This window comes from Furipterus horrens, unplaced genomic scaffold (genome assembly GCF_987537825.1).
Source record: "Furipterus horrens unplaced genomic scaffold, mFurHor1.1.pri manual_scaffold_5, whole genome shotgun sequence".
Taxonomy (NCBI): domain Eukaryota; kingdom Metazoa; phylum Chordata; class Mammalia; order Chiroptera; family Furipteridae; genus Furipterus; species Furipterus horrens.
Genome location: NW_028327175.1, coordinates 115711220 through 115725238, shown reverse-complemented (window position 1 = coordinate 115725238; position 14019 = coordinate 115711220). Strand labels below are relative to the sequence as shown.

Below are 14019 nucleotides of genomic sequence, written 5' to 3'. Positions count from 1 at the left end.
AGAAATACTTTACAGTTTGCAAGAGACTTACACCTATATTCCTTTCTCTGATTCTCACAACAGTGCTATGAAGTGCAGGGATAGGACACATGGGCCCCCTCATAGAGGCAGGCACTGGAGGTCACAGAGCCAGTCTATGATAGAAGTGCTCTAGAATCCCTGACTTCCCAACCTGCTATTCAGGTGAGTCCCTGAATACCACTTTTTAAATCAGCTACACTCAGTTTACCCTGTTCCATCCAGGCCCTCCTGCTCACTGGTATTGGGTCATTGATACATACAAGGTGCTGAGCAGCCAGGCCACAGGTGGGCCAAGGTCAGGTTCTCAATCCATGGCAGGGCCAGTCTTGCACCCTGGATCCCACACCCATAATTAGGGGATTGTTAGTTTGCTGTTGCTGCTGTGAAAATTACCACAAATTTGGTGGCTTAAGAAAATAGAAATTTATTTTCTCACAGTTCTGGAGGCCAGAGGTCCAAGATCAAGGTGTCAGCAGGGCCAAGCTCCCTCTGGAGGGTCTAGGGGAGGATCCTTCCTTATCTCTTCCAGTTTCTGTGGGTTCCTAGCAGTCCTTGGCTAGGGGGCTGCATAGCTTCAGTCTCTGCCTCCATCCCCGCATGGCTTCCTCTGTCTCAGGATCTCTAATCTCTCTCTGCCTCGTTCTTATAAGGACAGCAGTCATTGGATTTAGGGACCACCCAGGCTATCCAGGATGATGTCATCTCAAGATCCTTAGGTAAATGATGTCTACAAAGACCCCTTTTCCACATAAGGTCAAATTCACGGGTACCAGGGATCAAGAGTTGGAATATCTTTTGAGGGGACACTATTCAACCCACTATAGGAAGGAGGCAGGTTTAGGCCTACAGTGTCACTGTGTTCTTCAATGAGGACAGACATGTGGTGGTCACTGCTCCTGCAACAACCCTAGAACAGGACAGGCCTTGAGCAAACAGGTGGCAGGGCCAAGGCTCAGTAGCCCATCATCCAGGAATTGGGAAACAGCCAGCCTGCTGGTTCCTAGGGCAGTAAGTGAGCACAGCACTGGGCCAGGCAGGTGGAGTCAGTAGTTTCTGAGATTCAGGGAAGTTGGGAAAAAGACTGATTTCTAAAAGTCCATTGAAATGTTGCCAGAACATCCTAAAATTGCATTCCTGGGCCACTCAAGTATCCCAAGAAGGCGGAAGTTGTGTTAATCGCCTCTGCTGCAGCCAGACCACTGTGCCCTATAAGAGATTAACCTCATTTGACTCCAGAGTCCAGATCTGAGCTTCCTCCTGACTTTATGGGCTGAGCCTGCAGTCATAGTGCCATTTGTAGCATGTGTGACCCCACCAGTGCCCAGCAGGAAACGTGGCCATGCAGGAGTGTCTTGGCTGCTGGGATAGGAGCAAGGTAAGGAGCTGGCCACTCTCCCTCACTGGCTCAAGGTGGAAGTAAGAGATGCTGAATCATATGCAATTCTGGACTTCAGTTATTCAACAAACCCTTTACCTGCTCCCAACAAGCAGGAGCAGAGGAGAGAAAAGGCTTTGGAGACATGCAAGTCCCAGTAGGGCCCAGGGAAGGGGACAGAGTCTCCTGAGGATTCTGGAGGAGGCAACAAGATTGTATGAGGCTAAATCAATGGGCTCTACAGTGGGACTTCCTGGCTTCAAACCCCAGCTCCACAACTTGCTGTGCAACCTTGGGCTAGTTACTTATCCTCTCTCAACCTAAGCTGTCTTCTCTATAAACTGAGAATCAAAATAGAACCTACTTCATGTGGTTGTTGTGAGAATTAAATCAAACAAGCCAAAGAAAGCACTTAACACAGTATCTGGTCTATAGTAAATTCTCAGCTAATGCCAGCCATTAGAAGCCATTAACATCAGAGGTGAACCTTGACAGCAGGTGTGAAGTTTCATTTTATGTGTCAACTTGGCCAGACTATGATACTTAATTGTTTGGTCAAATATCAGTCTAGATGTTGCTATGGATGTATTTTTAGATGTGATTAACATTTAAGTCAATAGATGAGTAAAACACACCACCCTCCATAGTGTAATGAACTTCATCCAATAAGTCGAAGAGAAAAGACTGAGGTTCCACAAGGAGGAAGGAATTCTGCCTCAGACTGCCTTCAGACTTGATTGCAACATCAGCTCTTGCCGGAACTTCCGGTCTGCTAGCTTCTCCTGTGGATTTTAGACTTTCCAGGCTCCACAACCTCTCTCTTGAAATACACATCCTATTGGATCTGCTTCTCGGGAGAATCCTGACTAACACACCAACACTGAGTCTTCCATCCATGTTCATGGCTGGGGAGAGGGACCAACAGAAGGGGAGGAGGCAGCACCTGGTCATGGAGAGAAAAAGAAGTCAAGTAAATGAAGTGTCCACTCTGTGCCAGGTACTTCACATGTGACAAGAGGTGGGCACAGGTGGGCACTTAGGCAGCACATATACTAACATTGGACTGACACAAAGATTAGCATGACCTCTGCACAAGGATGGCATGCAAATTTATGATGCATTCTATATTTTTTAGAAAGCAAAGGGAGGATAAATGTGACAGAAGGAGACTTGACTTTGGGTGGTTAACACACAGTACAATATACAGATGATGTATTATAGAATTGTACACTCGAAACCTACATAAATTTATTAGCCAAAGTCGCCCCAATAAATTTAATTAAAATTTAAAAAGAGAGATGGGCACAGAACATCATTTCACAAAGAGAAGACTGAGGTTCAGAGAGCTGAAGTGACCTATTCAATATCACCAACAAGGAAAGGAGTTGTCTACATTAGAACCCAGATCTGACTCACAAACCCATGACTTCTTCTGTCAGTCCAAGTGAACACCATCAGGGTAAGAGAGGAATCAGCATGTCAGGGAAAGGGGTAGAGGGCTGTGCTGGAGGCATGGGGACAGAGAAAGGGCACAAACTGAAGGGTCAGAGAAAACCACAGAACCCCAACCCAGGCAGGAAGGGAAAGGGTGAGCCCAGCACTGTTTAAAAGGTTAACTGCAGTTGATTGAAAGATATCCTTTGGACTCAACATCTGTTCTTCCTTGGATCTCCAACCTTCCACCTGCCTTGCAGATTTCAGACTTGCCAGCCCCCATTATTATGAGTGTCTGTTCCTTAAAATAAACCTCTTTGTAGGTAGATGCTAGATAGATAGATAGATAGATAGATAGATAGATAGATAGATATAGAGTAATAGATCTAGGTCCATCAACCCATCTATCTCTCTACTATATACAGATCATATTTTTTTCTGTTTCTCTGGAGAACTCTAACACAGAGAGGGCATTAGACTGTGGCCAGGATCCACAAGGACACACATCCCTAACAGAAGCCCTTGGGCAGGTTGCACTGGGGAGGTCAAGCAGGCCAGCTGGGCTGCAGTGCAGAGGGAATATGAGGCAATTAAGCAAGTCATGAAACTTGAGCCATGTGGAGAAGAGACTCAGAGCATTTGGAAGATTTGTGAGGGGAAGCATGGGTGCCAGGAGCTGCCCTTCCAGAAGGGGCACTGCACAGAGCACATTGGCAGACTCCCACCACTGTATCTACTGCCAAAGACAGAACCAGGTTTATTGCAGAAATGTGCTTGGGATGAAGAAGAAACCTACCTCTCATATGGGACCAATGAAGTTACACACAGATGCATACACACGGCTCAGTCACGAGGCAGAAACACTTACAAAGGTGTAGAGGGTGTGCAGAAGCTGTGTCTGCTGAGACGTTCATGTGGAATCTGGGCGTGGCCTCCCTACTCAGGGATTTGGAATGTACAGTGCTGCAAAGTGGATTGCTGGTACATTTCTGAGGCTCAGGTGATTCTGAAGGCAGGGACTATCAGGAAAGAATAGCATTCTGCAGACAGAGACTCTGAAAGACAGATAATGGGAGCTGGTGTCACCCAGAAGCCCTGCTCACAGCCTGGTACCAAATGATGTCATCCCCACCAGAAACTGTAAAAGCTGACTTTGGTTGGTAACCCTGAGCATACTTCACTTCCCAGTTTATGTAAGAAAATGGCCAGGGCTTGCTTTCTGGTGGCAAGGTGAAGTCATTTAGTTCCAGGGGCTTCTCTTTTCTTTATTAACAGGCTTCTTACTGGGAACAGAAGTTATGCCTGCCCTTCCTAATTGCTAACTGCTATAAAATTATATATGTGCACCTTTCTTTCTTCCAATGATATAAATACCAAAATAGAACAAGAACAGAGTAGAAGTCATCAACCTAGATGTTTTAGAATGTCAGAGCCAGCATTCCATTTCTAGCAACATGGGAGCCCAGCTACACTGAAAAATCCTCCTGCTCTAAAACACCTAAAAAGAAAAAAAAATATTCTAGTAATATACATATATATATATATATGTATATACATATATATACATATATATATCACAAAATTTACCATATTAACCATTTTAAGTGTATAGTTCCATGGTATTAATTACACTCATATTGTTGTGCAACCATCACCACCATCCAACTCCATAACTTTTTTATCTTCCAAAACTGAAACTCTTTGTCCATTAAACAATAACTCCAAATTTCCTCCTTGCCCCCAGTCCTTGGTAATCTCTCTCCTACTTTCTGTCTCTGTGAGTTTGACCATTCTGGGTACCTAACATAAGAACCATACAATATTTATCCTTCTGTCTGGCTTATTTCACTGAGCATATTGTCTTTAACGTACATCCATGTTTTAGAATGTGTCAGAATTTCATTTCTTTTTGAGGTGGAATAATATTCCATTGTATGGATAGACCACATTTATTCATCAATAGACATCCAGGTTGTTTCAACTTTCTGCTCTTGTGAATAAAGCTGTTAATTAACATCATCAGTGTACAAGTATTTGTTATGAGCCTGATTACTCTTGGCTCAGTTTTGGTAATTTTTTTTCCTAGAAATTTATTTATTTTTTTCTCAGTGTGAAAATTATTGCTAGAAATTTTCTCAAAGTCTCTTATTATCTTTGTAATTTTTGCTGTATTTATGGTTATGTCCCCTTTTCAAATCTTCATATTTTTTGTGTGCCTTCTTTTTAGAGCATCTGGTCAGAAATTTACCAACTGCAATACTCTTTCAAACAGCTAACCATGTTAGTTAGAATTGCACTCAGCTCTGGGTTGGAGAAAACCTTCAAATAACAGTAGCTTAACAAATTATTTTTTATCACTCTAAAATATCCAGAAGGCTCAATCCAGATCTGCTTTGGCAATCCATGGTGTTGGAGAACCAGGCTCCTTAGATCTTGTTGCTTCTTCATTATCCGAGAAAGGAAGAGCCACTGTCCAATATCCAAAGGTCACCCTTTTCTTCAAGATAGTTGCTGGAGTCTCAGCCAGAATTTCAGGCAGGAAGGAGGAAGAGAGAGAGAGAAAGACATGCCTTCTCTCTTTATATCTCCTGAGAATTGAACACACCACTTTTGCCCAATCACATTGACCAGAACACAGTCATACAGCCAATCAAGTTGCAAAAGAGTCAAGAAAATGTTGGGGGTGGGGGGGTTCTTTTCTCTTTCCAAACCGTCATGCTATTGCTGTCCTACTTTTGACATCTAGATATGTTATAAACTCCACAATACAAGGTTTATGTTGCTTTTTAACAGTCAATTACCTTTTTTAAAAAATTTAATAAGAAAAATTCTTTCCCCTTTCCAGTGGTTTTCATTCCTATGTATACATCCAAGTTTCCATCTGATATCATTTTCCTTCTGCCTGAAGAACATTCTCTAATATTTATAGTGCATATCTGCAAGAAACAAATTATCTCAGTTTCAGTGTATTTGAAAATGCTTGGGGTTTTTTTGAAGAATATTTTCACTAGATATAGAAGTCTAGACTGATGGGGGGGTTTTCTTTAGGCTTTAAAGATGTTCTGATATCTTCTAGTTTATATTGTTTCCAACAAGAAATCTGTGATAACTCTAACCTTTGTTCTTTTGTATTTAATGTATCATTTTCCTCTGAAATTTTAAACAAGTTTCTTTTACTTTTAAAAATACTATTTTATTTATACTCAAGTATTGAAAAAATGACTGTAGTATCCTGTTTACATACATATCAATATAGGAAACAGTTCAGTTACAAATCACATCTAAATTATATAAAGAATGCACAAATACTAAAACACCGATTGGTTATAGAAAGCAGAGTGGGGGAAAAACATCAGCTATCATTTTCATTAAACAGCAGCACTCTCTGAGGAGGATCAAATCAATTAGTAATATACATCTATACTGCAAAATAATATATACAGAGGAAAGTTAGTGATTGTAATGATTTTCATTACTTTTACTAAGTCATAAGAAGCAAATCAATTAGTAATATACAACTATACTGCAAATATATACAGAGGAAAGTTAGTGATCATAATGATTTTATTATTTCCCCACACTCAATGCAAAGAAATAAAACATATGAAAAAAATACGTCCTCATTTTTATTTACAATAAAAAAGATCTATTTCATTCTGCAGGCCTGGAAAAATGTACAAGATGGAGCATTCCATGGTTTAAGTGGGTCAAAGTAATATTTCGCTTCTGATCAACCAAATAGAATCTCATGCAGATTTGGTGACTGGACTAACTCCATGGGCTCTGTGACAGACTGAACCTTTTCTGTGATATCCCCAGATCTCAGTAAATAAGACCTATACAAGAAAAGATAGCAGTCAATCTGTCCATAAATTATATCTACAAACCCTTTAGTGTAAGGTAGAAAGAGGGCCCTTTCTTGAGTACATGGATACAAATATTGTTGTGGTCTCAAGATTGCTAGATTGATATTGTGTCTGTTATATTGAAGATAAGGTAGACATCAAAACTATTGTCAGATTAAGAAACCTCTACAACTTGTCTCAATTCTTCAAATAATGGACCCAGTTCCTTTTCTAGGCTGACAATCAGTCCTGTATTTGCATTGCTGCTGGCTATGAAACTCACCACCAAAGGTAAACAATTAAATTGAACCACCTGGTAGGTATTGTAATAACAGATGATACTGTTATTTTTTGAAAGTCCAAGTTTGCTTCCTTGGTCTGTTGCAAGGGCAAAAGTAGATAAGAAACCAGGTCTCAAAGGATGCTCTAGAGCATTATCATTGACCATTTTAATAACAGGCACTCAATCTCTGTCTGACACAACAAGAGCATGGAGCCCTTCAACACTTGGTAACTTTTTATACAGGAATAGCTTTAGGTCATCCGCCATGATGAGCCCCTTTCTCCCGCCAGTTCAAGAGCCACGCCTGGCTTTCTGGACGGCCTGGTTCTCCATACAGAAGGATTCGTTGCTGTCTGCTATCACTTCAGGGGCAGCTCCAAAGACAGGTTCCTCAGAAAACCACTGTCACATGACTTGTCACAAGTTTTTTCATTATCACTGATTTTTAGCAATTTAGTGATGATGCGTCTGGGTTTGGTTTTCTTTATGTTTATTCTGCTTGCAATTCTTTGAGTGTCTTGGATCTGTGGGTTCATAGTTTTCATCAAATTTGAAAGAACTCTGGCCAGTATCTCCTCAAATATATTTCTTTCCTGACCCTCCCCCTTCTGACACTTTAATCATACAATTACATATACACATAGTTACACATACTGCTTAATATTTCACCACAGGTTAGAGAGGATCTAGTGGATTTTCTTCTTTTCTTTTCTGCTTTAGTGCAGATCATATTCATTGCTATGTTTGGAAACTTACTGACCTGTTCTTTGGTAGAGTCTAATCAGCTATTAATCCCATCTGGTAAAATTTTCATTTCACATATTGAATTTTTCAGCTCTACAGGTCCATTGGTTATTTTTTTTCTTACACTTCTCATTATTTAAGTGACTTCCTATAAGTCTCTGAGCATATTTACAATAGGTGTTTTAAAGCCCTTGTTTTTTAATCATATCTCTGTCATTTCTGAGTCTGTTTTTATTGACAGACCTTGCTTCAGATTATGGATCACATTTTACTGCCTGAGCTCATGTCCAATTTTTTTTTTTTTTTATTAGATGCTAGATACTGTGGATTCTGCATTGTTGAGTGCTAGGTTTTGTTGCCTTCTTTTCAAGAGTATTAGACTGTTCTAACAGGCAGTTAGGTTACATGCAGATTAGGTTAATTCTTTCAAAGTATGTTCTTAAGCTTTGTTTGGATGGGTCTTGAAAGCCTTTACTCTAGAAATAGTTTAGCCTGGCTACTGAGGTCTATGAACACCCTCTGTGTTCAATAAATTCAATGAGGAATCTCTCCTGTAGCTGGTTGGAACTAGATTATTTCCTAGGCCTATGTGAACTCTAGGAATTGTTCAGTTTACAGTTCTCCAGTTGTCCTTTCACCAGCCTCATGGAGTGTCACCCTACATATATGTGGCTTAATATTCATTAGTCGTTTCCGGATTTCTGGAAATCTTTCTCTACATAGGATCGTCTACTCTGGGACTCTGCTCTGCAAATTCCCGTTGCTTTATCCTTTCTAAATGCTTGTTTTTCTTCCCAGCTTGGCAAGATTGCTCTGCTCTGCTTGTATTCTCCCCAATGGCCAGTTTGGGTACTTCAGAAATGTAAGGTTGGTTTGATATTAGAAAATATATTAATGTGATTAACCACATTAACATAAAAAGAAATGCATGAGAACGTCAGTAGATAGGTGCAGAAAAGTCATTCAATCAAATTCAACAACTATCAATACTTTTTTTTAACTTTCAGCAATTAGGAGTAGAAAAAAACTTCCTAACCTAATAAAAAGTACATTTTAAAATCTATAGCAAACCTAATACACAATGTTAAAATGTTTAAAGCAGTCCCTTGAAAATCAGGAAGGACAAAGATAAAAGCTTCTGGTCCTTCTGTTCAACATCATTCATGTTGTTCCAGTCAATGTAATAATAAAATTAGAAAAATAAAAGACTTCCAGTCCAAATGGAGGCATAGGTAGACATGCTATGCCTCCTTGTGCAACCATAGAAAGAATAACAACCAGATATCAAAAACAAATGACCACTAGAACCATCAAAAAACTAAACTATATAGAAGTTCGACAGACAAGGATTTAAAGAAGCCACATTCATCCAGATGGGTAGGAGGGGCAGAGAGGTGATGAGGCTCAAAAAAGGGGTAGAGGCAGCAGTGGTGGAATGGACGGTCCCACATTCACTTGTGGTAGATAAAAATCAGTAGGGGTACCCTAGGAGTAAGCAATTCCAACCCCAGGCCAGACCACACAACCCAAGGATCCAGCACCAGGAAAATAAACCTTCATTACCTCTGGCTATAAAAACCAGCGGGGTTTGGGGTGGCAGAAGAAACTGCTGGATTTTTGCTGCTTAAAGGGCCCACATGGTCTTAGAATATCAGTAAAGCCAAGTGCAGCAAGTGGAACGGGACTAATAGCATATGGGAAGTGGGTGAGGTGACTGAAAATGGGGCGAGTGCCAGGCAAATTGCCAGAAGCCAGGCAGTGGCATTGTCCCTTCCCCGAGCCCCCTACCACAGAGTCACAAAGCAGTGAAGTGGGTGGTCCCACCCTGGCAATTACCTAAGGCTTTGCCCCATACAATTTTTTTTTGCCCCATACAATTATAGGTGCCTTTGATACATAGGCCATGATACCAAGATGGGGAGTAAAGCAGCTCTACTTAATACACAAAAATAATCACAGGGAGGCTGCCAAATTGAGGAGGCAAAGAAATATGGCCCAAATGAAAGAACACAACAAAACCTCAGAAAAAGAACTAAATGAAATGGAGATAGCAAATCTATCAGATGCAGAGTTCAAACACTGGCAATAAGAATGCTCAGAGAGACTTCCGGCCAAGATGAAGACCCGGACCGACACACTCGGTCTCCCTCCACAACTAAGAAGAACTACAACTACCGCAAAACCAGAAATAACCAAAAGTTCCAGAAAATAAAGCTACATGGAAGTCCAACATATGAAGTCATAAACAAGTGGTGCTCGTCCAGACGGGTAGGAGGGGCGAAGATGTGGCTGAAAGATCGAGCTATGCTGAAGGCGGCAGCTGCAGCAACGAGCAGCGGGACCCAGTAAGCAGACACCCATATTTGGGGGGAAGAGAGAAGCACCTGGGAGCCAGCCCTGGCTGCAGACCAGACCCATCAGCTCGCAATTCCAACGCCGGGGAAGGCAGACCCCCATTGTCTCAGACTGTGAGGCCCAGAGGGAGTGGGGATGGAGGAGGAGGCTCCCTGTCTCTCAGCGGAGAGTAACAGCAGGAATCCATCTTGGAACCCCGCCCCCATGCAAAGCACCACAGTGTGGTGAGAAAGGTCGCAGGGTTGTGACAAGTACACGGTGCTCCGCCCAATATAGCGTAGGAGGAAAGATAAACAAAACAGTCACAATGGCAGAATTAATGATTGAAATACAAATCATGCAGCTAACCAAAAATTAAATAAGGGACTTGACTGATGCCAAATAGAGAATCTTTCTGAGGCTCAGTTCAGAGTTATAGTCGTAAGGCAGCTTACAGACCTAACAGCGGGACTTAATCAAGACAGGGAAGGAATGAAGGCTAGTCCTGCTGAAATAAACAAAAATACATACAAGTGGTGAGAAAAGGAAAGCCAGGGATCAAATCAACAAATCAAAACATAGGGAGGGGACAAACAGTCAACCACTGCAGAAAGAGGAAACAAAAAGTGAGGAAAATGAGGAGAGGCTCAGAAACCTATGGGACAGCTATAAGCGGGCCAACATCCAAATCGTAGGATTGCCAGAGGGTGAAGAAGAAGAACTAGAAATTGAAAAATTATGTGAAAAATAAATGAAGCAGAACTTCCCTAACTTGGGAAAGGAAATAGACTTACAGGTCCAGGAAGCACAGAGAGTTCCAGATAAAATAGACACAGGGAGAACCACACCAAGACACATTATAATCAAAATGTCAAAAATTAAAGATAAAGAGAGAATCTGAAAAACAGCAAGAGAGAAGAGAAGAATTATGTACAAAGGGGTCCCAATTAGACTATCAGTTGATTTCTCAAAGGAGACTTTACAGGCAAGAAGAGACTGGCAGGAAATATTCAAAGTAATTGAAAGCAAAAACCTACAACCACAATTACTCTATCTAGTGAAGCTGTCATTCAGAATAGAAGGTCAGAGAAAGTGCTTCCAGGACAAAGTAAAACTGAAGGAGCTTGTTAGATCCAAACCACTGTTAGATGAGATGTTAAAGGGACTTGTTTAGGAGAAGGAGGATCAAAAATACGAACATTAAAATGAAAACTGTATCACAACAACCAACAACAGAAGCTAGGGAACTGAAACAAAGGCAAACTAAGTAGGCATCGAGAGGGAAAAAAGAATTATAGGTATGGGGAACATTATGAGGGGAGGTCAGCAGGGAGGGGGAAGGGGGAAAAGGGAGGGAGATGATGCAGGAATTAAGAAGCATAGTAGGAGGGAGTGGATTAGATAGGAAGATGTTGAGAAGCACTATATGCACAACCAATGGGCATGGACTAAGAGGGGGTCAACTGGAGGGAGGGGGGCCACAGGGTGGAGGGGAGCAGAGGGAAAAGAAATTGGGACAACTATAACAACATAATCAATAAAATGAAAAATAATAAAAAATTTAAAAAAAATAATGCTCAGAGAACTCATAGAACACTTTAATCAAATCCCATCATCAGAAGAGTCCTTGTGGCATACAATGTTAGGACGGGTATGTCAACTTGCCCTACAAATGGAATTTCCACAGATTTGCACTTCAAACAGGCATGAAAAATAAAATATATAATATTAAGCTTTATAAAGGTCCCACTTAATCGCTTTATCTTTAAAATAATTACTACTACCTCTGTCCAGTAAATTAAGCAGCCTGGAGTCACTAAGCAAGTATCAGCCAAATGACACCCACTTCCCAAGCAAGTTCTGGGGGAAACACTAGGGACAGTCAAGTGCTCACAGGCACCAACATGAATTAAAACTCACAAGATTCTCCCAGTGAGGTCAGACATCAAACATGGGAGAGTGCTAATGGCTGTTCTTTTGGGAAAAATTAATTTCCCAAACCACACTGAAAGACGGTAAAAGCTGTGAGGGAACTTTTGGCACCAGTGGATAAAGGAGGCTTTTCGAAGCCATACTCAGTGACAAAGCAATGGTCTGACCAAGAGGGGACAGGGTGAAATAAAAATATGTATACAGGGAACCAACAGTTAAGGGAAGAAAACTAGAATTAAAATGAATGATATGGAACAAAAGAAAAAAAATGTTTATTCACCCAGGACAGAAAGAAGAAAAAAGAATTTTTTTAAAAGGAGAGGATTAGGAACATTTAGGAAAGCTTTAAACATACCAACATCCAAATCATAGAAGTGCCAGAAGGAGAAGAGGAAGAGCAAGAAAGATATTGAAAACTTATTTGAAAAAATAATGGAGGAAAACTTCCCTAATTTGGTGAAGGATAAAGACATACAAGTCCAGGAAGCACAGAGTCTCAAACAAGTTGAACCCAAAGAGGACTACACCAAGACACGTCATAATTAAAATGGCAAAGGTTAAAGATAAAAAGTAAGAATCATAAAAGCAGCAAGCAAAAAGCAGAGAGTTACCTACAAAGGAGTTCCCATAAGAATATCAGCTGATTTCACAAAAGAAACTCTGCAGGTAAGAAGTATTCAAAGTGATGAAAAGCAAGGACCTACAATCTATATTACTCTATTCAGCAAAGCTATCATTTAGAATGCAATGGCAGAGAAAGTGCTTCCCAGACAAAGTAAAGCTAACGGTGTTCATCATCACCAAGCCATTATTATATGATATGATACAGGAACTTATTTAAGAAAAAGAAGATAAAACTATGAATATTAAAATAATGAACACAACTATCGACAACTCAATCTAAAAAACAAAAACAAAACACAAAAGACAAAAACAAACTAAGAACAGGAAGAGAACCATAGGTATGAAGATCATTTGGAGGGTGATCAGCTGGGAGGGGAAATGGGGAGAATGGGGGAAATGGCACAGAGATTAAGAAACATAATTTGTAGGAACAAAATAGACAGGGGGGGTGTTAAAAATAGTATAGGAAGAGGAGAAGCCAAAAAACTTACACACACAACCCATGGACATGAACTAAGGAGTGGGGTTTTTGGAGGGGGGGGGCTACCGGGCAGATCGGGGCAAGGGGGGAAACTGGGACAATTGGAACAGTATAATCAATAAAATATAGTTGAAAAATTATCTTTAACTTTTTAAAAACATTTTATTGATTATGCTGTTACAGTTGTCGCAATTTATTTTCCCTATACTCCCTTCTTCCCTGTACCCCCATTCCCCCAGAAATCCCATCGTCCTTAGTTCGTGTCCATGGGTTGTGCATATAAGTTCTTTGGCTTCACCCTTTCCTATATTATTCTTAACTTTCTCCTGTCTATTTTGTACCAACCGATTATGCTTCTTAGTCCCTACACCATTTCCCCATTTCTCCCTCTTCCCCCACCCAGCTGATAAACCTCCAAATGGTCCCCATATCTATGATTCTGTTCCTGTTCTGGTTGTTTGCTTAGTTGGATTTTGTTTTTATTTTTTAGATTCAGTTGTTGATAGTTGTGAGTTTGTTGTCATTTTATTGTTCATAGTTTTAATATTCTTTTTCTTAAATAAGTCCCTTTAACATTTCATATAATAATCACTTAGTAATGGTGAACTTCCTTAGCTTTACCTTGTGTGGCTTGAAGCACTTTCTCTGCCCTTCCATTCTAAATGATAGCTTTGCTGAATAAGTAGTCTTGGTTGTAGGTTTTTGTTTTTCATCAATCTGAATACTTCTTGCCAGTTCCTTCTTGCCTGCAAAGTTTCTTTTGAGAAATCAGTTGATAGTCTTATAGGCAACACTTTGTAGGTAACTCTGCTTTTCTCTTGCCACTTTTAAGATTCTCTCTTTATCTTGAACTTTTGGCATTTTAGCTTGATGTGTTTTGATGTGGTCCTCTTTGGGTCTAGCTTGTTTGGGACTCTCTGTGCTTCCTGGACTTGTATGTCTATTT

General features: G+C 40.5%; 1 non-coding gene and 1 pseudogene across 1 annotated transcript; one reads left to right on the top strand and one right to left on the bottom strand.

Annotated features, from left to right (window-relative positions):
- The first annotated feature begins 2424 nt into the window (after positions 1-2424).
- Positions 2425-2528, top strand: LOC150009349 (U6 spliceosomal RNA). The gene has a single exon (XR_016511492.1). It is a non-coding gene; the product is annotated as a U6 spliceosomal RNA (small nuclear RNA).
- A 4322-nt stretch (positions 2529-6850) lies between these two features.
- LOC150009348 (ragulator complex protein LAMTOR3 pseudogene) lies at positions 6851-7225 on the bottom strand (annotated as a pseudogene).
- Positions 7226-14019: the final 6794 nt, after the last annotated feature.